The sequence below is a fragment of the Protopterus annectens genome, chromosome 1.part0, assembly GCF_019279795.1.
Source record: "Protopterus annectens isolate FY-2018-M chromosome 1.part0, PAN1.0, whole genome shotgun sequence".
Lineage (NCBI taxonomy): Eukaryota > Metazoa > Chordata > Ceratodontiformes > Protopteridae > Protopterus > Protopterus annectens.
Window position 1 is genome coordinate 44286131 of NC_056725.1, and position 25265 is coordinate 44311395.

General features: G+C 38.7%; 1 long non-coding RNA gene across 3 annotated transcripts in view; it reads left to right on the top strand.

Moving 5' to 3' along the window:
* The window catches only part of LOC122810443, a 262826-nt gene that overhangs the window by 177991 nt on the left and 59570 nt on the right, over nucleotides 1-25265 (top strand). The window contains exon 1 of one of the 3 annotated variants that reach the window (XR_006366120.1): nucleotides 2608-2733. The exons of the other annotated variants lie outside the window; for them this stretch is intronic. This is a non-coding gene — a long non-coding RNA (uncharacterized LOC122810443). Of the gene's footprint in view, nucleotides 1-2607; nucleotides 2734-25265 lie in introns of those variants that run through there. 3 annotated transcript variants of the gene reach the window in all.

Below are 25265 nucleotides of genomic sequence, written 5' to 3' on the forward strand. Positions count from 1 at the left end.
CAAGTGCTAAAACTAAGAATCTGTACCTGGATCTTGTGGTAGATAGGCTACCTAGTGCTTACCACTCCCACATAAGCTAGAATGCTTCCCTCCAACACAGAAAGGCTTGGGGGCTCAGAAGCTTACAAACAGTCCTGGATACAGAAAATCTATATCTAGACTAGACTAGTTACAGGAAAGATGAGAAACAAGCGCAAATGCGGGCTTTTAAACCAGTAAGTTGAAAGAGATGGAAAAACTGGCAAACGGCGAATAAACTACAATTTCTTGGCCAGAAACCATTCTTGTGGTAGATAAGCTAGAAGGCTTCCCTCCAACACGGAAAGGCTCTGGGGGCTCAGAAACTTACAAACAGTCCTGGTTACAGCAAATCTGTATCAGGACTAAACTTGTTACAGGAAAGGCAGGAAACAAGCTTAGGATTTTTTTTTTTTGGAAAGTGGAAAGGGAGAAAGGAGAAACAGAAGATAATTCAAAATTAAGGACCTAAGTGGGTTGCCCTTCACAAATGTTCCCTCTGTATTAGGTAGAATGAGCTAGTGACACAACTGGAATAGAGCTGGAACAGAGCTGAACAGATGGGACTGGTAGGAGTGTTGTTGTTGTGCCTTTCTGCTTTTCCCGGTTAGGGGGTCACCACAGCAGAACTCCGGTTCGCTAATGATTGGCAGTAGATTTTTACGTGCCGAGTTGCCAGCCCCGATGCACAACCTTCAACGAAGGTATGCCCATTCACGCATGTCTCCAGACAGAAGACGCTCTAGCTGAGAATCGAATGGGACAACATCTTACTGTGAGGCGACAGCGCTACCGGAGCACCACCACCACAGTAATATGGGACTGGTAGGAGTGTCTGAAGTCAAAATATGATCTCACTGTACTCAGTTGAATGAACAAATGAGATAGACCCAGGAGGAGTATACAAACACAAATTTACAGGAGGGGTGGGAAATTCCAAAGCCACCAAGATTAATACCAGAACAAGAACAAGGAGTGTGGGTGGAAAACTAACTGCAGAGACAGAGATAGACCACAGTGTTCTATGAAACAATTAAATAGAAAAATAAATAACTACAGAGAGACACAGACCAATGAAACAATTAAATGCATAGAAAAATAAAATAAAATGCAGTACAATCTTTAACACTGCACGTTTGTACTTAACTCAGCTAGTAATACAGTTGATTATAGGTATGTAGCAGAAGCCAAACAACGCAGAAATTGAGCAATAATAAATGCCAATGTATTTATTTATTTACTTATTTACTTACATTTGCTGACCAGAACAGTCTAGTTGAGCCAAGGCCCCCTTTTTGATGGAGTAGTGGGGAGAAACGTACCAAAGAAAAAGTAAAGTAAAAAAAAACAACATATATTTAAACTAAAGTGCCATGAAATAAAAATTGTGATTAAATAAACTGAAAATAAGACAGCATAACAGGCATTGAAACAATAATAGAAATAAAACTAGCACATACAAATGTAAAAGGTAAAGCAGAGTAGGTTTTAACCAAAGATATGATAAAACTGATGATAGCACAATGAATTTAAGTAAAGGGTAACATTTAAAGTTGAATTATAACACATGCATATGTCATTGATTTTGTCTGACCAAGTATGCTGATGCAAAGGGGAAGTCATAGCTGACTTAAAGTATGAATGGAGGCATTAGGGAATGGAACAATGCGAGGTGAGTGTAGAAAGAAGGGGATACAGTCAGTTGTTACGCAAACCTACCAAAGAGGAAGATAGATACTTTTCTCTTTTTGTATGAAGCACAGTGTATGAGCAGCACAATGGTGCAGTGGTTAGTGTTTTCAACTCACAGCTGGAGGTTTTCCGGTTTGATTCTCAGTTGGGGTGCCTTGTGTGTGTAGTCTGCATTTCCTCCCTGCATTCATGTGGGTTTCCCCCGGATGCTCCAGTTTCCTCCCACATTCCAAAGACATGGGCTCTGTCCCAGTCGGACTTTCCCAGTAAACAAATGTTAAATAAAATAAAAATGAAAGGATATTGGCAAGATTCACTTCATGGGTGTGGGAGAATTGAGTACCATAGTTTACCCATGTCATAACTAAATATGTGAATTTAATAAAGGTGTTAAAATGTATTCCAGTTTTGGAAAAAATTGCATGATCAAATCATATGAAAATAGTATACATTGGGTATCTTACGCCTCCTGCAAACAAGAGAGTGAGATCATTGTCAATGTTGAAGTCATTGGAGCAAATGCTGTCAAATATATATTAATTTACTTAAAGAGAATGTTGGTAGTTGAAGCAAATTGTTACCAATTATATTATATGACATAATTATTCCAGTCTGATTAATTTCATAGCCATCATTAAGACCAGATATGGCTGCAAGAAAATGTAAAATATTGATACAAGACTTTGAATCTTAATATCCTGTAGTTACCATCTTGACTCATTGCAATTATCATACACCATGTACTTTGGTATGCCATTTCTTACTCTTTAATATCTTGATGTTCTGAATAACAATACTTGAAGTTGTAAATACTGTCAGAATACCACCTTGTCCTATGTATATGAAGACTCTATATCCAAAATCTTTTAATGTTTTTTTCTGCTTAAATTCCAGACATCTAATTAAAAAAATGTACTTCCAACAAACTGTGCTATTAAAATCTTGTCTTATTAATCTGAGCAAGGAATACCAAGATCTTCTTATCACAGACGGTGAAATATTACTTTTCCTATGACACTCCGGGTAAGATTCAAACCAATGTTTAAGACTGTTTAGATACCAAGCTGTTTTTTTTCCAGAGGGATATATTGCTTTAAATAAAAAATAAAAATAAAAAAAATAGTACTTCCTGTTCTACAGAACCCCAGAAAGGCTAAGGACAATTGTAGCTGGCAAATATCACTACACAGTTGTTGGCACAATATAATTTTATGAGACTTCACACACCTTTTTTTTTTTTGTATTGGGACACTGTATTTACAGACAAGGTTAAAAAATGTCTTGGTACTACCCGAACTATTGTCTTCTCAAAAGGTAGAAATATGAAAAACATTTTGGAGTTAGGTTCAGGGAGGGTATCTTTGACACACAGCAATATCCAGAAATGTGGATTTTGTAAGTGGTATAGATATATTCATGTAAGTCCCTCAGCAGTGGTCCATAGTTTTGAGAGAACAATACCCATGTCCCGCGAAGGTTAATTGTAATAATACCTACATAGTCTATTTAGCATTGTGTGATTCTTGTAATGCAAACTATAGGCTCATAGATTAGTACTAGGCTAACTGCCCTTTTGGGCCCATTTGAAGCCTACCCAGTTACCCCATGTGAGAATGAAACCCTGCACTTTGTGTTTTTAAGGTAAACACCTTAACCATTATGTCATCCTGTCAGAAAGCTGAAAGACAGAATATGTGAGCATTATTATATCAAGAAAAAGAAAAAAACACCAAATGCCCTCTTTATGCATACTACGGTCTATCCCAGTTACAGAAATTTTACGTTAATTTGCTTTTGACAGGGTGATGGTTGCTCCACTTGGGGAAGACATTGAGACTTTGCTTGGGCTCAAGGAACTAGTTTGACAATTGAGGCTGAAAGCCTCAGTTTCACCAGGACTAAATCACTCTGTGTCCATATCTAGTGTTTTAAAGATGAAGGCTGCTATAGCTTAAATACTTTTGTTAATATTTTTCATGTATACATTAAATATAAAATTTATGCATCTCATATATATATATATATATATATATATATATATATATATATATATATATAGATATTGTGTCTTTCGGCTTTTCCCGGTTAGGGGTCGCCACAGCAGAACTCCGGTCCGCTAATGATTGGCACTTTATATATAGATATATATATATATATATGTATATATATATAGATATATATATATATATATGTATGTATATATATATATATATATATATATATATATATATATATATATATAGAGAGAGAGAGAGAGAGATGTTGTGTCTTTCAGCTTTTCCCGGTTAGGGGTCGCCACAGCAGAACTCCAGTCTGCTAATGACTGGCAGTTGATTTTTACGTGCCGAGTTGCCAGCCCTGATGCACAACCTTCAACGAAGGTATGCCCATTCACGCATATCTCCATGCAGAAGATGCTCTAGCTGAGAGTCGAACCGGTCAGCGTCGTACTGTGAGGCAACAATGCTACTGCAGCACCACCACCACGGATATATATATATATATATATATATATATATATATATATAGATATAGATATAGATATATATATATAAAATACATTTTATATATTATTTTAAACTGCAATATGTTTATCATCTTAGTGAACTGTCCTGCTTGCTGTTTGGGTTTGTACATCTTTTTTCCTGTTTTACTGTGGTCTTGAAGTGCAGTGATTTAATCTGATTTAATATGATAAACCAAATAATTGCATCGCTGTGCCTCCCCCATTGGTGGGTTGTGTGTATTTAATGCATTAGGTTTCACCAGAATTTAACTTTCCTGAAGTCTTTTGTAAATGAAAAGATGAAAGCGTTTAGCTTTCTTTTTGAATAATCCAATTTACAGTTTTGTTGGTAGCATTCTTGATGATTTTATTATTTTTGGTTATAATAGTCAACGTCTTCACTTCCCATGCACAGGTACAAGGTTTAATCTTGACCTCTGACCAATGCCTGTTTGGAGTTTGTATGTTTTCCCCATGTCATTTTGTGGTTCCTCCCACATCTCAAAAACATGAGGAGCATTTCCATCTCAAACTCACACAAGACCAGAGGTGTAGGCAGCAGCACAGACTCTAGATGGTTCTCTGCGAGTGGACGAGCTGTATAGACCAACCACTTTGGGCATCTCCTGTGGGGCCTAGTATCCTCAAGATAAGAGAACACAGAGCACAGAGTGCACACCTTGGCAGGGCTAGCCATTTGACAGAGTAAAAATACGGGTATAGGTGATCTGGTCATGTTAGCTAATGTCGCCAAATGGGCATGGGTTTTTGCCAATGATAACTGGGTTGAGGATCCGGCCTACTCCAACCTACACCAGAGACCCATGCTAATGGTGGTAGGGGTGTATGTACCCTACTGTCTGGTGTGTACCTGCCAAAAATACAAGCAGTCCTAGGTCAATAAGCTATTGTCTGGCTAGTGCCCAGAATGACAGTGCAGCAAAGCTACTTGGCTTGGAATCCAGAGTCTACTACTCAGGAGGACAGGCTAGAAATATTGTGGGAACTGTGGTGAGAGAGAAGCTTCAGAAGTCAGTGAGGGTTATCATCAGAATTAGTGACAGACTCATGGTAGTCAGACTCCAGTATAATGATAGGGCAGTATCCATAATCTCAGCCTGTGCTTCACAGCAGAATTTTGATAGCAAGAAAGAATGTATTCAGACAGCAATTGCAGGGCCTACTAAACAGAACAGAACAACATGAATTTGTGTTGATGATGGGTTATCTGACAGCACATATCGGGACAGACAGAACAGGATGTAAGGACTGCTCAAGTCCACATGGGTGGGGCAACAGTAATAAAGAGGAGACCATTCTAGACTTCTGTTTGGAAAATGGCTTTATTGTGGCAAACCCATGGCTGAGCAAGAGAGACAGTCACAAGATCACATAAGAGAGTGGCCAACATGCAACTCAGGTAGACTTCTGCCTGGTAAGGAAAGGGTAATGTGGTAGAATCAGTAATTGCAAAGTCATCCCAGTGAAATGGTTGGCCCACAGCATAAAACACAGGTTGCCATACTCTACTGCAAGCAGTGTATAGAGAAAGCTCTAAGGTCATCAGAGACCAGGCTAAAGACCTGGAAGTTGGCTGGAAAAAAAGTACAACAGTTCAAGAAATTACTCACAGCTCTAGCACTTCAAGACAAAGAGGAAACAGTTGGAGTTTAAGAAGAATGGCAGCTCCTCAAAACAGCATGTATGAGGACTACAGAACACATATGTGGCTGAGCCAGGTATGGAAATAAGGTGCATAAGGAAAGCTGGTGGTGGTGGAATGCAGAATTTGAGAAGTCATCAAAAGAAAAAAGTAGTGCAGGAAAAAGTGTGAAATAGACAAAATGAACCAGGCTAGGAAGAAATACTGGTTGGATAACAAACAGGCTAAGTGAGGAGTTGCAATAGCAAAGACCAAGTCATCAGAGGTTCTCTACCAAATAAAGTGACTTAGTAGATGGCACAAAGCAACTACATCAGATTCCAAGGCAAAGACAAAAAGATAAAGATAGATAGTCAGACACCCTTCATAAAGGATGTCAACAACAACCTACTCACCAGTCCACAAGACATCAAAGGCAGATGGAAGGAGTATTTGCAGCAGCTTCTGAATAAAGAGAACACCACAGAAGCTGTACTGCCCCAGACTCAGTCTACAGTAAAAGAGAAGGAGCCCACCATAGCAGAAGTAAGAACAGCACTAAGGAAAATGAAGTCAGGAAAAGCAGCAGGATCAGATGTGGTCACAGCAGATATAGGTTCATAGATGTGTACTAGGCTAATGGGCCTGGAGCCTTTATAAGCCTAGCCCATAGGATTACCCTGGCATCGTGCCACCCGAACTTAGTTCCCAGTGCCTCTGTTGAGTAGAGCCACTGGAGTGATCCCCGGGGTGCATTTTGTATTTCCTATCCACTCATCAAGATTTCTCTTGAAGGCCAGTGAGGTGCTCTGCTTAACATGTATGGGAAGTCTATTCCAGAACATGGGCAGTCTCTCTGGGTTAAGAACCTGTCCCTCCAGCATGTTCTGTTGATTGTGGTAATGAGGTTGAGGTCTCTGGAGTGTGTGGTGTGGAGGGATTGGGATTTCTTTAAATGTATAAAATGAACTGGCACCTCACCTAAGTGTCATGTTTAATCATACCCTCACCTCAGGCTCATACTTCTCAACCTGGAAACATCAAAAATCTGGACAAGGCTCATAAAAAATAGGTACAAATCTGTGCGCTGATTAACATCTAATTTGCATACATAATTATAAAACCCCTCCCACGCCAATGGAATTGTGGGATACCAACTTTCAAATGCAAACTGAAGAACAGACCACTAAAATATGGCAACAGAGTCCCCCTGCAGCCATTCCAATGTCCCATTACCTGGCCATTTCACACCATTTAACATAAACACTAATGATTATTTGGATTTTATTTTTCCATTTTACAGCACAACAATGCAGAAACACTAATAGACATCATGATCTGTTAACAAAGCAATACTGTCTCACAATGAAAATAGGCTTGACATTAAAACTTCTCTGCCGTTGAAACTTACATTCATTGAAACAGCATTGAAACCCACACCACATCCAAAGAAAATGCATCTGGCCAGTGGTGGATAAAGACTACCTTTGGGCTGTTTTCAAATTCTTGGCCCCTTGCACACAAAACAAGAAACATACATGTGTTCTTTTCTTTATACACCTTCCTGACTTTATTAAATTATATTCCTTGTATAATACAACACACTTGTTAGAGCGCATTTTAAATTTGTTTGAACATTTTACCAGTAGGCTGTAATGTAGGCAATGAAACAAAACACATGAACCAATAATGACAAAACTGCCCAATTCAGAACATTTACATCATAAAAAAGTCTACTTCCACGCTCACACTATAAATATAATGACAGTAGTGTAAGCCATAGGCATATTGCACAGTGTCTCGCACTTATTTTCAATTTCATTTTTTTGGGGGGAGGGGGACAAAGGTCAAAAAACAGGGACACATTTTAAACATTGCTTGTATAATTTTGTAAAGTTGCTAGAATAAAAGGTTGTGTTACCACCATGCATTTCACTGGCAGGTTTTGAACCCCTATGCACTGCAGTCAGAACAACATACCACTATGCCAAATCAGCAGCTTCCTGAAAAATAGGAGGACTGAAACTTAATGGCTATCATTTAGTAAATTCATTTCTCACTTCTCAACATAGCTCTTAACCTCTTAGCACAAAAATCACGGACAAAGACAATAATGGGGGAATACAAGTTCAGTTCTCACTTCTCACTCACCATAACTCTGAACTGCTAGCACAAAAACAATGATGGGGGAATACACATTGTGTTCTCACTTCTCATCATAGCTCTCAACTCTTAGCAAAAAATAAATGTTCTCACTTCTCATCATAGCTCTCAAGTCTCAGTACAAAACAAAAATCTAGACAAAGCTCAGAATATAACTCTCAACAGAAAAAACAAATGTTCTCACTTATCACAGCTCTCAACTCTTAGCACAAAATACATCTGGACAAAGCTCAGAAATGGTGGTGGCTAGGGATATTAGGCTCTTTTTACCCTGCACCAAAGGTACAGGATTTGAACCTGAATGAGCTTGTAGTCCGCTCAGCAAGTGCCTTCCAGGTGTTCTGCAGAGTCTACAGCAGCAGAGAGACAAAAGAGTGACTTTGGAGTGATTAAGTATCACTTTTCTTGCTGTCTTAACTAATTCTGCCTAAAACGCCAGTTTTTTTAGTGAATCTGTGATTTAAAAAGTTTGTTATTGTATACAACTCCGCACAGCTCCTCGTGGTGTCCTGCAGAGTGATACAGGCAACAGAGAGACCCAAGAAAGACTTTTCCAGATTTAAGTATTTTTTTCTGTTTTTTTGCTCTGACTGCCTTTTCCCGCCTAAAAAGCGAATTTCTAACTGATCTGTATTTAAAAAGTTTAAATTGCATTTGCCTTCTGCTTTTTACAGTTTTTGCACTTGTTTTATATCAACTTAAGTCGTTTTTGTATTGTATAACTGTTGTAGGCTACACACTAAAGTGTGCTAGCCTGTTTATAGCATTTACAGTGTTTTCTGTGTATTTTTCTGCTGTTTCCTGAAAAAAAAAAAAAAAACAACAGCAAAATATTCTCTTTTCCTGCCTTTGCTGAACTAGATTAGTCCAGATTTCAGGTTTTGCTGAATTCCGGACTGTGGTATAGTTTCCTGTGTTGCCCATATCCTTACTTGGATAGGAGGAAGCTTCTCTTTTCACCAGTGAGAGTGGGGAGCTTTGAGCAGTCTATCTGTCCCTGGAGGAGTGGTCTCAGCCCTGAAACTAGTAGCTTATTGGCCATTTTGGGTCAGTTCCTATCTCTTTCAGTTTCCCTGCTTTAAAACCCGCATTTGCGTGGTTTTGTGCCAGTATACAACTCCGCACAGCTCCTCGTGGTGTCCTGCAGAGTGATACAGGCAACAGAGAGAGCCAAGAGAGACCTTTCCAGATTTAAGTATTTTTTTCTGTTTTTTTGCTCCGACTGCTTTTTTCCACCTAAAAAGCGAATTTCTAACTGATCTGTGCCTTAAAAAGTTTAAATTGCATTTGCCTTCAGCTTTTTACAGTTTTTGCACTTGTTTTATATCAATTTAAGTTGTTTTTGTATTGTGTAACTGTTGTAGACTACACACTAAAGTACGCTAGCCTGTTTATAGCATTTACAATGTTTTCTATGTGTTTTTCTGCTGTTTCCTGAAAAAAAAATATATATATTCTCTTTTCCCGCCTTTGCTGAACTAGATTAGACCAGATTTCAGGTTTTCCTGAATTCCGGATTGTGTTATAGTTTCCTGTGCTGCCCATATCCTTACTTGGATATGAGGAAGCTTCTATGTTCACCCGTGAGAGTGGGGAGCTTTGCCTATCCCTCGAGGAGTGGTCTCAGCCCTGAAACTATTAGCTTATTGGCCGTTTTGGGTGAATTCCTATATCCTTCAGTTTCCCTGCTTTAAAACCCGCATTTGCGTGGTTTTGCACAATTTTGTGCATAGCGCAGCATCGGGCAGCGCAGCTTAAACGGGTTTAAACTATTCCTGGCTCCACAAAGTCTTCACTAGTAGACCCATATATATATATATATATATATATATATATATATATATATATATATATATCAGAATATGATTACATTCTGTATTTTAAACAAACAGATTATGACATTACAGTATCGTGAGGAGTCACTTTTGGGGAAATTAAAAGATTAAAGAAATATACGATGAAAGTGGAACTCAGGTAGAAAAAGTATAATTTGGGGGTGGTGTATTGAAGTTAGAGAGAAAAAAAGAGCCATTGTTGGTGAGAGTAGAGACAGTAGCTGACATGGAAACAAAATGACTTTGAGAGGAAATGGAGATATTCAGCAGCAAGAAGAAATGGTTTATCAAGGTGTGTATGAACAATTACATATCCTATTGGTCAGGAGGTGTGATTTTAGTTGCATGTAAATTATATTTATCAAAGACAAAATGGGAGAGAGTTCCACTGTTTTACTATATAGCAGTAATAGATAACAATGTCATATGAGTTATTTGATGACATTAGGCTGGCCAGGAATTTGTCTGGGGATGTTAGAGCATGGAGAGACAGTATCAGGAAAAGGAGAGGAGCAAATGAGGGACATTTTTGGAAGTATAATATAAAGTATAATATTTTGTAGGCATGTTTCAGGAAGTTTGGAAATCCAAGACAGTTAAGTTGTTTAATTGCTTTACAGTGTCGGGTTTGAGTGGAAGAGTTACTAGCAAATTTTGTGATTTAGTCATAGGTTTGTTCTAGGTTGGACAGTTGGGTACAGTCAAGATTAGTGTGATTCGCAACTGCTTAAGAGAGTGCAAAGTAGGATTGCTGAAGTTATGCATTCCCTGGTTGAGTTGGTGAGGTATGGGATTGGTTCAGTAGAGAAGTCATAGTGTTTGATGTGTTTTTGCCACTAGCTGTGTGTGAATATTACATTTTTGATTGTTTTGAGACCGAGTTTGTAAAAGATGATCTCAACTGAAGTACCTTTGGAAGGACTAAGAGAGAAATATTTTTGTCACTGTTGCTGGCATTTGATGTGAATGGTAATAGTTTGTTTTTTGGAAGGAGGGGGTTGCACCTATACTTGAGTCAGTGTGCCAGATTTCAATAATTAAGAAAGCATGTTGAGTGATATTTTATAGTTTAGGCTATACAATAGTCGAGTCATCAGTATATAGATGGAAGAATGTGCAGAGTATGAGGGCAGGTCATTAATAAAGATGTTACATAGTAAAGGCCTAGCATGGACCCTTGGGGACCCACATATAACTGGAAGAATGTGGAGAGTGTGAGGGCAGGTCATTAATAAAGATGTTGCATAGTAAAGGCCTAGCATGGAGCCTTGGGGACTCCCACAGGTATTTGGGGAAAGGGGAGTGTAGCTTGTCTCTATTTGACACTTTTGAGTTCTGTTACAAGAGGTGTGAAGTAAACAAGAAAAGAGAAGAGGATGATAGACCAAGATGAAAGAGTGTTTGAGATGAGAAACAATAGCAAATGCCTTTCATAGGTCAAGGAAGACAATTGAAACTATGTTGCTGTTGTTCTGTGATAATATATGGTGTTAGTAAATGATAGGAGTGCATGTCATTACTGTGTGAAGCCATGTTGTGAAGGGGACAGAAAATTAGTGGAGAGGAGATGTTGCGGTAGTTGCTTATGAATACATTTTTCAAGGATCTTGTAGAGGGGATATTATAGCAAGGTGAATGAAGATATTAATTTATCTGGAAGAACCATCTTTACGGAGGGCCAAGATGTTAGCTTCATTACAGCAGTGAGGGAAATAAGATTCTTGTAAAAATCTATTATTATGGGTAAACTAAGATGTCAGATGCTAGTCTCTGTGGTATGCATAGAAGGTAGTCAAAGGTGAGAGTGGTGAGCTTCACTTTTGAGAGATAAGACCAACTTTTGGAAGTTGGAATGAGTTTGGTGATATTGGGATGAGGGTAGGTGTTTTAGAGTGGGTTGGAAGGAGTTTTGAGAGTGGTGTCAAATGGGAAGTGAAACATAACAGAATTAATGAACTGAGAGTTAAAGGTACAGGCTGTAAAGTCTTCCTATACTTGAGATTGTGGGTTAGGGTTGGATGATTTGCCAGGCTTGAGGAGCTGTGATAAGTCTATTTAGAATTTTCTGAGTGACTTAGTGTATATAGGTTTTGAAGACTGGATTTGTTTGTTTGTTGGTTTTTGTTTTAAGTAATTTGGCCTTTGGTGATATTTCTAAGAGTGCAATAAGACTGTGGAGAAGCTGGTGTTTGACTTTTTAAATTTTTCATGCTTTATCCCTTTGTCTCATAAGCTGCTTTGTACTTAGTAATGGCGAAGAAGCTCAGATTGATTTTACATGTTTTCTTCTGAGTAGGGCATGAATATTTAGTATTGTTAGGCAAGTCTGGTTAAAGTAATAAACTACAACACTGAGTGTGATGAGTTTTAATGTGTTCCAATTATACTGTTTCAGTTTGTCTTTGAATGTAGCTGCATTGAATTTTGGAGAGATTTCTGAAATAGCTATTTAAGGCTGATTTGAGAGTAGATGAGTGTGTGTGTGTGTGTGTGTGTGTGTATGTGTGTGTGTGTGTGTGTGTGTGTGTGTGTGTGTGTGTGTTTGTTTCTGTGGTGGACACTTAGAGTGTCTGGGAGAACACCTGACTGGCCAACGTTGATTGGGTTACTTGTTAGGATCCAGTCAACTATTTCATTTCTTGTTATTCAGTTAAGTGTGGTATGTGCAGTTATTGTGAAAGTGGAGTTGGCAAGCATTAAAGGAGGACTGGTGCTCAGTAGTAGAAGAATAGGGGTTGCAAGTTGTACAATTGATATTTGTGTCTCCTAATATGACAATTTCAAGATTTATATAGGTGTTCTCTTCAGTTATTGGATGTTACAATGATTGCTAGGCAGGATGTAGATAGACATTAAGCATATGCTTTTGTGGTTAGTCATATGAACAACAGATGATGTAATTTCAGCAGTGCTGGAGTGGGAAATTTATCTTAGAAAGGAGCTTACTTGATGGTTATTTGCAAATATGATGATGACACCACCTCCACATTTGATGGGACAACCTAATTGCAGGAAACTGCAGCCAGGTGGTAGAATTTCTTTATTGGAAATAATAGGTTTTAGCCTAATGTCTGTTACTCTAAGGATATGAGGTATGTGTTAAAGAATCCAAGCATGCAGTAGAGTGATTTTGTTGCATATGCTGCAGATAATAAGACTAAGCAATTTGAGGTTATGGGGAGAAGAACTAAGCTAAGCTAAGATGGCAGACACATTAAAATGTGTACTGCTGCAGAGTACAGAGGTGGTTTATTACTAAATGGAAATTGAGTAGAAGTTAATATAATATTGACTGAAGGATTAGATAATACAATATTGATTAAATGAATCACTGAAGGACAGCCTGAAGGGAGGCTGTAATTTTGGGGTGAGATGGGGTATAATTTGGGTTTCATTGTGAGTGAGGGCCTGGGTTAGTGTAAATGCCACCACTGTTACTAAGATGGAAGGGTGAAGGAGTATAAGCATAGGAATTTCTTCTCTTGTAGGGGTCTGCTAATGCTGGAGGATGTGGAATGTTGATGCTTATATTTTTGGTGAAATACGGTAATGAAAAGTAGTATTAAAGAGATGGAGAGACATGTTTCAGCCAGGACAGAGGTGAAAAGGCAGTGTTGGTTGGATTGTGTGGAGCTGAACAGCTTTAGTAGGGATAGGATGGTCACTAGAACATAGTATGGAAACATGTAATAGGACTATAGTAAGGGGGATGAAGTGAAGCATATAGTTTGAGAAGTGTGAGGGAGGTCAGAGGTAGGGTTTGGGGAAGAAATGAGTATGGTAGCTGTAGAGAGGAGGGCAGATCTAGGTTAGAAGAGGAATGGCACTAGTGAAGAAGGAAAGTGAGTGATTGTGGTATCTGTATAGAGTCACAGAATATCATTTGGAGCTGCTATATTGAAGTGCACGTCAAAGCCGAGAGTTTCTAATTTATGGAAGAGATGAAAATAAGTATAGTACTAGAAGGTGTTATACCAGGTACTTTGGTGTTGGTGCACAAAGATAGCAGACACATTAAAATGTGTACTGCTGCAGAGTACAGAGGTGGTTTATTACTAAATGGAAATTGAGTAGAAGTTAATATAATATTGACTGAAGGATTAGATAATACAATATTGATTAAATGAATCACTGAAGGCAGCCTGGACAGAACAAGATTTACCATGGAGTGAGATGATGTAAAACGTTCCTCAGAAAGAGAAAGAGAGAGAGAGAGAGAGAGAGAGAGAGAGAGGAGTTTATCCCAAAGAAATCTCAGTCAGCACCTGTCACCCCTGACAATGAAGAACACAGGTAGAACCCCAGGACAAATTTGTGGTTTCCCATCCACTCATCAAGGTTGCACTTGAAAAGGGTCAATGAGGTACTCTGCTTGACATATATGGGAAGTCTATTCCAGAGATGGGGCAGCATCTGGGAGACAAACCTGTATCTCCAGCAGGTTTTGCTGATGTCACATATTAGATTCAGGCCTTTCGAGCGGGTAATGCATGAAGAGTTAGACTTACTGATATGGAGCATCTCTAGTAGGGCAGGGTCAGAGATTGCCCCGTAGACAAGACACAGACCACCTCTGAGCAAACTGTATGACACTGAGTAAAGTGATAGTGATTTGAGCCTGTCCGCATAGGACAGGTGTTGGAAGCCATAGATTCTTTTGCTGAGGTATTTCTGTGGCCTTTCCAGTTGGTGCAGGTATTTGGAGAGGTGCATACCAAACAGGGTGTTGTATTCAATTATTGGCCTAATGAGAGAGGTGTAAAAACCAGTAATAACCTCCTTTTTTTCTGGATGCAATCCCTAAACTTATGATATGAATCAAGTAAAAGGATTTTCTGACCACTGCCACTACATGATGGTCGAATGTGAGATTGTTGTCAACCTGTGTACCCAGGTCTCTCACCACAGGTTGTGTGATTAGGGGGTTGCCGTTGATGTAGTAATCAGTAGGGGCCATGTTTTTGCTGAATGGTATGATAATACATTTTTTGTGTTTAACTTAAGGCCATGACTTTGGCACTAGTCATTTGCTGCTGTGAGACCCTCTTGCAGTATGTTAACCTCATCTGTGGAGTCAGTGACAGCACACACCTTACAGTCGTCTGCAAACTTGGTCAGCCACAGGCCTTTTGTCTTTAACTGGACCTCTGAGAAGTAGATGCCAAACAGTAGGGGTCCCAGGACAGATCCCTGGGGAACACCACTAGTGACAGGTCTGCTGCTGGAGGTGGAGGCAGCTATTTTGACATTGTGAGTCCTATCAGTCAGCCAGTTGGCAACTCACCTGATGAGATAGGATTTATATCAAGTTGTGTTAGCTTTTCAATGATGCCTGAGTGGGGGATTGTGTCAAAGGCTTTGGCCAAGTCAAGGTAAGCTATATGTACTGACTTTCCCTCATCCTTCTTCTCAAAGAAGTCAACCAGGTTCAACAGGCAAGACCTGCCCTTGACGAATCCAAACTGGGTGGGGTCAAGTGCTTGGAGAATGTCTGTGTCCTTATTTATGAGATCCATAATAATAATAATAATAATACGCTCTATGGCTTTACAGATCAGACTTGTCAAGCTAATGGGCGATAGTTTCCTGGGTCAATAGTTGCACCACTTTTGTGCAAGGGGATGACAATGGCAGTTCTCCACTCTTCTAGAATGAAGCCTGTACTGAGGCTGTGGTTGAATAGAGTGCTCAATAGTAAAGCTAGTTCTTGCTGGAGATGGTGCAGAATACAACCTGGGATACTATCAGGTCCCATGGAAGCTGTGTTCTTTGCCTTGGATACTTTAACATTTAATCTACAGGGATGTGAGGTGTGAAACAAGTATAGGGGATGTCAAATGGGCCTTTGGGGGGACAGGGGGGTGAAGTTTGTACTAAACCTATCTGCTAGCAGGTTGGCTAAGTCAGCAGGATCAGTGTAAGTGATGCCATTAAGTACTAATTCAAAACAAACCTGGGTTTTGCCATGGTGGTTCCTGACATAACTGAAGAAGGCTTTGTGGTTTCCCTTTGTTTCTGAGGCTAGTTTCGATTCATAATTGACTTTGGAGGTTTTCACTAGTGACCTAATTTGCTTGTTAAGGCTAAGTAGGGAGTTTTTCTAATTTGGAATTTGTTCCTTTTTACCCTTGGATAGCAGTTTCTTCCTTTTATTGCAAAGCCTGTTGATAGAGGATGTCCATCAGACAGGTTTATGTTTTCTTGAGGCGCAGGTTTTAGTTCTGTTGGGTATGGCTGAGTCCATGCAGTTTTACAAGTGCTTGTATACTGCACTGGCCTACTGTTCAGCATAGTTGTCTGCATCCTTTGAGGGGGGCAGTGGTATGAAGCTACTGATACCCTTCCTTAGGAGGTTGTAGTCAACTTTTGAGAAGTTTTTTAGCCTGGTTAATGCTGGGGGGCTGGGCAGGATAGAGATTTTGAATGAGACAGACTGATGATCTGATCTCACCAGGGAAGAACTTACTTAAATCAAAATTATAATCAAAGAAGATATGATAATTGTGGTGAATATGGTCACTCCACTGGGAATTGTAAGATTATTTGCAGTGGTAGTGAGGGGCAGTTGTGGATTGATTGTCTGATTTTAATGAAGGATATAATGGGAGTGCAGGAAAAAGAACAGAGAAAAAAATTGTGAAAACTTTGTAAAGGGTGAAAGCATATGAGATACAGGAAGTTGGGACAGAGATTGAGGAGAAAGAAATAGAACAGTTACATGAAAGAGAAGAAAGTGATGAGAATGAAGCGTAGTAAGTAAAAAAAAGTGTGGAATACAGGTAGAAAATAGAATTTCTGCTTTGGATATAGATGAAGAGGAAGAAAAAGGTACAAACAGAGTCATATAATGAAACTTTCAAATAAATAGCAATAAGGAGAATAAAAAGAAAGTTGAAATGATGCTGAAACATGCAAAAAGGGAAAAGGCTGACATTAATATAGTGTCAGTAAATGTAAATTGTATGAAAATGATGCAAGAAGAATGAATGTGTATGAATGTTAAAGGATTCTGAATCTGGATTTGATATGCTTATGGGATGCAAGGTGTATAGAAAAGGAAAAAGAGAAAAAATGAGTTATGATTAGGCAGGTAGTTTGGACTGTAGGTCAGAATGTATTCTCTGGTACTGCTGTTGTGATTAAAATGATGGATATTTAGACTTTGGATATTTTAGTCCTGGTGTCTGGAAGATTGTTGGCCTATGATGTAACAAGAAAGAAGCCAGTAAGAGTAATTGTTATGAGTGAATATATGAATGTGGGGGCATAAATATATTGTTTTTATAGTTGAAGAAATATGCTATTGCAAATATGAGTATTGTTTGATGGGGATGTGAATTGTAATTTGCAGAAAGAAAAAAGAAAGATAGCACAGGATATTAAGGTCATGAGGCACGTAAGGAGGAATTTGAGATTTCTATTAAGTAAAGAAAGAAGGTTTTCATATGTTCAAAGGAATCTGTATGTCAAGATAAAATATATATATTATTTTCAGAGGATATGAAGGAAGTGCTGTGGGCACAAAGTTGATGGAGTTTTCTGATCATGTGGTTGTTTTGGCTAGACTGAAATGAAGACGTAATTAACAATGGAGAGGATTAAAGAAATTGCAAGAAAAATATTAAAGAATGTGAGTACAAAAGAGGAAAGGAGGAAATTATGGAAGGATGAATTGTCTAAAAGACTATTTAATTTAATTTGCCCTGATGGATCCACAGGTGCACTTTAGCATTTGTCCACTAGATGGCACCCTCTCCCCACTATTTTTGACTTCCCATATCTTTACTTTACTTTCTTGTATTCTGTATAGTTCTAACTTCTATATTTTTTCTCTCTCGTTTTCTTAAACATCATAGTCCACTCCATCCTACTAAATCCCTGTCCCCTGTACTTACCTTCTGCAATCAACACTCCACTGATAGGTTCTCGTTCTTATCCTGCCTTCTTTGGCACTACCCGCTCCATTCGCCCAGCGGGCTCACTCCGCTCCCCTACCCTGCCCCCATATCCTACTCTACATTTATTCCTTCATAACCACACCAACTACCCTACCTGGCCAATTAGTCTCCATTACTATGTCAACACCCACTCCCTAATCCCACCCATATCAACCATCACTCAACTGACCTAGAATACCCTAACTGGCCAATTAGTCTCCATTACTCTGCCAACACCCACTCTCTAATCCCACCCATATCAACCATCACTCAACTCTACACTCCCTCACTAATATTAGAGTCTTACCTGCTCTTCTGTACATACAACCCTCTTGCACCTATAGATTACTCAGCAACAACATACCAACTCTTAACAGCCCTATTTCACCATGCTTTCAAAACCCTCATCCTTCTCCATTTTACTACTACTTCTCCTCAACATATCCTATATTTACTACCTCACCCAGCCCATTAATACTAAACACTCACAATCTTTCCATGTAACTAACCATCTTACCTCACCACTCTTATACTCACACACACCAATATCTCCCCACCTATATCCTATAAAACATCTACTCTTTCCATATAAACTTATTACCCCTCATAAACATTCTACCCCCTTAGTAACTACCAAATCCTTCACAATCATAATTAAGCCCAACCTATATTCTAAGCAGTCCAATTACCTCTCTAACCTAATCCTATATCTAATTACCATTCTATTATCTGGAGGTATTCATCCTAACCTTGGCTCCCCACGTCATCCACTATAGACAAGTCCATGCTACTTACCTCTTTAAACTCTCAAAGTATAGTTAACAAAATCCCAAACCTCCATGCCTGGCTTATACATAATAAATCTGACATCCTATCCATCTCTGAAACTTGGTTAAAACCCCTATGAACCTATATAAAAGACTCTGTAATAACACCACCCAACTATTATATCATTAGAAAAGATAGATCCCACAAAAAAGGGGGAGGAGAAGCTCTCCTATACTCATCCTCCTTGTCAGTTACTCCCTATAACAAACCTACTCCCCACTTCAATAATGGTGAATTACTCCTAGCACTGCTTCAAGTTAACAAACACAAGCACATATGTATAGCCTCCCTCTACATCCCCCCTGGTGACAATATTTCTACACTCGAGGACATCCTCTCCTGGCTCTCTGCCAACATTAGCAATGAAACAATAATCTTGGTCCTCCATTCAGTCTCCCACAAACCCACTTAACATCAACCTCTATAATTTCTCACAGCTAATTAACTCCATAACCCACCCCTCAAAAAAACCTCTCTAGTGGTAGTATTCTAGAGTGGATTTTAGTCTTTCATCCCCATTATTTCTCTGACAGTGGTACACTTCCTGATCCCCTTAGTGACCACTTACCCACCTTCACACATCGACTCCCTTCACCCTTATACCGTACACATAATTATATTACTACTCGCAACCAAAAAAACTTTAACCCAATTATCTTTTCTAACTCTCTAAAAGCAATAAATTGGAACATTCTAAAAACTCTACCTCTAGATAATGCTGTTGCCCACTTCACCTCAACCTTCTTAAACCTCCTAGACTACCATGCTCCCTTAAGGACAAAAAGAATAAAAATCAAAACTGCCCCTTGGCTAACCAAAAACACACTAGCAACCATGCGCCACAGAGATAAATTTTGGGCACATTACCAGAAAAATAGGACTCCCCCCATTTATAATGAATACAAAACACTTAGAAATAAAGTCAAAAAGCTCATCATCACTGATCGACAAAATTACTTCTCCTCACTCCAAAACAACAATAAAACAAACCCTCAAAATTCTGGAAAGGAATCTCCACCCTCCTTAATCCCAGCAAAACAGACAACCCCAGCCCAGACCCCAATGCTCCTGACATAGATTTGGCCATACAGTTTAACTTTTTTTCATTGATTCTATTTCCAAACTCACCTCATCATTCTCTAACGCCACCACACCCTCCACATCACATCACCCCCATCCTCCTCTACTAACACTCTACCCTCCACTTCTGCTTCTCCTGTAATTTCTTCTCCATCATCACCACCCTCAAATACCCCCTCCTCTGATTCCCCACCTTTCTCATTAAAACCTATACTCACATCTACTATAAGAAACTCCTTCAGAAACTGAAGCCATGCTCTAATGACCCAGATAACATTCCTTCACACTTTCTTAGCATAGCTGCCAAAGCCATTGCCTACCCCATCAGCATTCTAAACAACCACTCTATCCAAGAAAGTATAGTACCCCAAATTTGGAAAAAGGCTTTTATCATACCTTTACATAAAGGTGGCAATAATAACAATATTACTAATTTCCGTCCCATCGCTATCCTGTCTCCCATCTCTAAACTCCCAGAAAAGTGTATCCATCTACAACTCCTTCCACATCTCTTAGACAATCACCTACTAACTCCCACACAACATGGATTTAGACCCAGTCACAGCGCTATGACAGCCCTCCTCTCCTTCCTGGAAACTGTAAATAAAGCCAGGGACTCCGGTCACATTGTTTCTACCCTCCTACTTGACCTCTCTAAGGCCTTTGACACTATCTCTCAAAACCTACTTCTAACTAAACTCTCTAAGCTTAACCTATCACCTTCCTCTCTGAACTGGTTCTCCAGCTACTTATCCAATAGATATCAAGCAGTAAAATGGAAAAAGGCCACCTCCTCATTCCTTAATACTCCAACTGGAGTTCCTCAAGGTTCCATACTGGGTCCCCTCCTCTTTAATATATTTATAAATGACTTCTGCAATTCTATTCCTTTCTCAAATATCATCCAATACGCAGATGATTCAACTATTATCTGTTCTGCCACATCCATCCCTACACTCCTAAAGCTTACACAAGATGCATTTTCTACCACTGAACAATGGATGAAAAAAAATCACCTAGCACTTAATGCCTCTAAAACCAAATTAATGGTATTTACTCCCTCTAAAGTCACCTCTTTCAATACAAACACATTCTCTATCACTAGCCATAACAACACATCTCTGGAATTGGTGTCTGAGGCCAAATTACTAGGGGTCCAAATTGACAGTCAGCTTAAGTTCAATTCCCACCTTCAACTAAATATAAAAAAAAACATCAAAAACTAGGGCATGCTCTACCGACAAAATCGTTATCTCACACCCTCCACTAAAATCAGTCACTCTACCTCATTTCTTATCCCCTCCCTTCTCTATGGAGCCCCACTCCTAACTAACCTACAATCTTCCCTTAAAACACAACTTTCCTCTTGCTACAACAAAATCGCCACCAGCCATAAGTCCTCCACCCACCACTGTTCTTCTCTCCACAAACTAAAATGGCTAGAACTATCCAATCATCTCACCTACACTCAACTTACTCTTGCACATAAGCTCATTTTCAACCCCTCCCTCTGTCCCTCCCTTTCCTTTGCCTTTAAAATGCACCTACCTGACAGAGTACTAAGGTCTAACAACCAAAACCTAATAGAATTGTATAAACCAACTCGTCCCCCAGGTAAAAATATCCTATCCTATGGTCTAGCACATCTCTGGAACTCTCTACCACCATCCATTTGTACCACCTCTAACCACTTTATATTCAAAAAATCTCTTCACTCACATCTAGTATCCCAGTGAGAATGCTCCTGCTCCCACCCCACATAATTTACACTGGAAATTTCCATTTTTCTTTTCTCTCCCCCTCTTTACACTGACAATTTCCAGTTTACTTTCTCTCCTAACTCATACATCCTTCCCTTGTACTTACTAAGCTATTTACAAAGAATGTATTAGAATGTACCTCTTAAGTGCAAGCTTCCTAAGATGTAATGGCTTCTCAGTATTTATACTGTAATGTTCCTTTTTTACTAGTCTGTATCATCTGTAATGTTTTTCACTAGTCTGTACTATTTGTAATGTTTTGCTCTAGTCTGTAACATTTGTAAAAATTGTAATCTAAAACCTATTGTAACCTTGCTTGTTTTTGGAGCTTTTCTCCCCGGGACTCCATTGAAAATGGGTTCATCTTGGCTCTATGGACTATCCTGGTAAACCAACTGCAAATAAATAAATAAAAAAAAAAATGGTTCCTATTATATAATTGAAGACGCAATCCTTCGAATGCGTCTTAATCAAACTTGAAATCACGAAACAGCAAAATAGTGAAACGGCATATAAGCAATTTCTTTCCCTGGGAAAGAAATCACTTGGCCGCCTCCATTACTTTGCTGTTTTCCTCACTGTAGTGCGATCTTGGAGTTGGTATATTTAAGTAGGGGAGTGTGGGGGTGAAGCCCTCCACTTTATGTAATGTTTTGAAGTTTTTATTTGTATTTATTTATTTTTTTGTGTGGAACAGTGATTTTGTGTTCCAAGTGTTCGGATTGTAAGCTTTCACTTACATGGGGTCGATAAATCAGTGCTCGCTTTTTTAAGCGGTCACTGATTTAATATAGACCCTATTTAATAGAGCGTATAAAGGTAAGTATAAGAAGGTATATATTTAGATGGAAAGGAAGACAGGAGAAATAAAAAGAGGAGTGTGGAAGAAAAAGACAATGTAAGAAATTTGTAAACAAACAGATTAAATGTTTTATTAATATGGAAAGAAGGTTGTTTAAGTGTAATATGGACAGAATAAATTACAATGTATACCTGGAGTTATTTGTTAAAAGAAAGAAGGAACAGTGGTTAAATTGTAGAGGGTAAAATGACAGGGAAATAATAGGGTATATGCAGGAAGAGATTATAAAACTGTCTGAAGATATATAGAACAATTTTTGAAGAGAAAAGTTAAAAGAATGCAGAGCTATTTAGTGGATATGTTGCAGAAAAATATCTCAAGAAAGAAATTTGAAGTTATATTAAATGAAGGGTATGAGGGGGTTGGTACAGATTCTAAAGGACTGAGCTATGGATTTTATGAGGATGTGTCAGAAGATGAGAAGAAAGAGTTTTTTAATGAATGAAGAGAATAAAAAAAGACAAGGAAATATGTACTGTGGTGATTAAAAAAAGAAAAATGTTGAACAATTGGAGACATACAAAATTGGGGAATATAGATTATAAAATATTTTAGAAAATATGCAAAACAGATTGGAACAAGCGGAACAAGAAGTGATGTGTAATGATGTCTTTGGTCTTAAACATAGATGGGTGAATAAAATGTTAACTGCTGTAAAAGATGCAATTCATTTTATTTTAAAGGAGAAAGGAGAACGGAGAGTGTCTGCATGTGATATGGTGAAAATAGTTGATGCTGTGTACCACAGACAAATCTAAGCATTATTGGGAAATTGCAGTATGTGAGGAAAAATGGTCAGTGTCTTAAAGATATTATGTAAAAAATTGTAGATGTTTGTAATATTCAATGGCTGGACAGCAAGAAGTGTAAATGTTTGTAGGGGTGTGAACCATTATGAATCGATCTGTGTTGATAGTGAATGGTGTTGTAGAAACTAGACGTGAAATGGAGAAATCAGGGTGGGAGGTGAGGGTGGTATTAGACCACTTTGCTGCTGCTGTTATATGCTGATGTTTTTGCAACAGTAATAAGGAATAAAGTAAAGATGAAAGAGGTGATGGTGAAAGTTGAAGGTTTGTTGAGCAATGTAATGTTACAGTTAAATAAGTTAAAAATTAAGGGGTTTAGAGATGTAGTGAAAATAGGTGGAATATTTTTGGTATGATGTTTATTTTATTTCAAGGAAGAAATATGTTGTGACAAAGCTTAACGCTTAAAGCTGATGGCATAATAATTCCCAATAATCTTTAGAAAACTAATAATTGACAGGCTATATGCAAGAAATCTGGAAATAGTTATATTCAATTAAAGAGCAAGACATAAAATGTACACTGTTGCAGGGAATATTACCTGAAATAGAAATATCATACAAAGTTGTTCAACTTTAATGATTTAAAGATGTCTGCTTATGATGAAATGAATGAATGAATGAATAAATGCATAAGAAATAGCCACAGCCATTTATTTCTCCTTATTGTTGTGAGATGCATACAGCACAACCCACTGCAACCTAGCCCAAACATACAGTCATCTGCATTCATGTAGACACATATATGCACATGCACACACACACACACACACACACACACACACACACACACACACACACACACACACACACACACACACACACACACACATGCATGGATGCGCTCAGCAATTGCTGCCACTTTATTGTCTCTCTGACTGTGATCAAAGAAATGCATAAATTAATAATGGTTGCATTAATATATATTAGTTCAATGCTGTCAGACACATAAAGTGCAACCCACTGCGATCTCGCACAGGGATATGTCCACTAAGCACTGTGACTTTTTGATTTTCTATATCTCAGATGTTTTTTATGATCAAATTAATGAATGAATAAATAAATAAATAATGGTCATAGTAATTCATTTGACTGTGTCACTGTCAGATGCATAAAGTGTTGAAGCTGCGGTGGTGCAGCAGTAGAGTTGTCACCTCACAACAAGATGTTCTCCCATTCGATTCTCGGCCGGAGCACCTTCTGTTTGGAGTCTGCATGTCCTCCCCACGGTCAAGTGGCATTCAAAAGACATGCGTGAATGGCCGTGCCTTCGTTGAAGGTTGGGCATCGGGCTGGCACCTTGGCACCATAAAAATCGACTGCCAATCATTAGTGGACCAGAGTTCCGCTGTGGTAACCCCTAACTGGGAAAAGCTGAAAGAAAAACAACAACAACTGTCAGATGCATAAAGTGCAATGTATTGCAGCCCCCTACACACTTTGATATGCGAAAAATTATAGATACTTTATTACCTCTGCACACCTCAGATATCTGAATAAATAAACAAAAATAGCCAAAGTATTTCAACTAGTAGATGTCAAGCACATACAGTGCAATATGTTGCAAAGCCCCCAAACACACAAACACACGTGTGCACGTGAGCGTGTGCGCAGACACACACACACACACACACACACACACACACACACACACACACACACACAGATGTGTCCTCCCATTACACCCCTTTAGTGACTTTGAATACCTCAGATGTCTGATTGTGATCAAATGAATGAATGAATAAATATGTGCATAATAATAACAATATATTACATTCAATTTTTCTTGATGTAAGAGAGAATCAAGCCTAAACATAAACTTAAAACATATACAACCTCTGTGTGGCCCTGCTGTTCTGACACTTCATTGGTTATAGAATGGCCATGTGCTAAACTGTACTCTTTGCAGCGCCACCATAGCTGTAGCTGAATAGTTTGTGCATTTTAATTGTTCCCCTTAATTATTTCTCCCAAACTATCATTTGTTTCCTTTGATCTCAGCTGCTTAATTGTGCTTATGGCAGCCTTAACTTGCATTAATCTTTGGTTGCCATCATTTGCTTCTAGCTGCATTGACAGCATCAGTATGTTGTGTGCCCTGCTTTTGACATGACTGATACTAAATGGAGAGCAG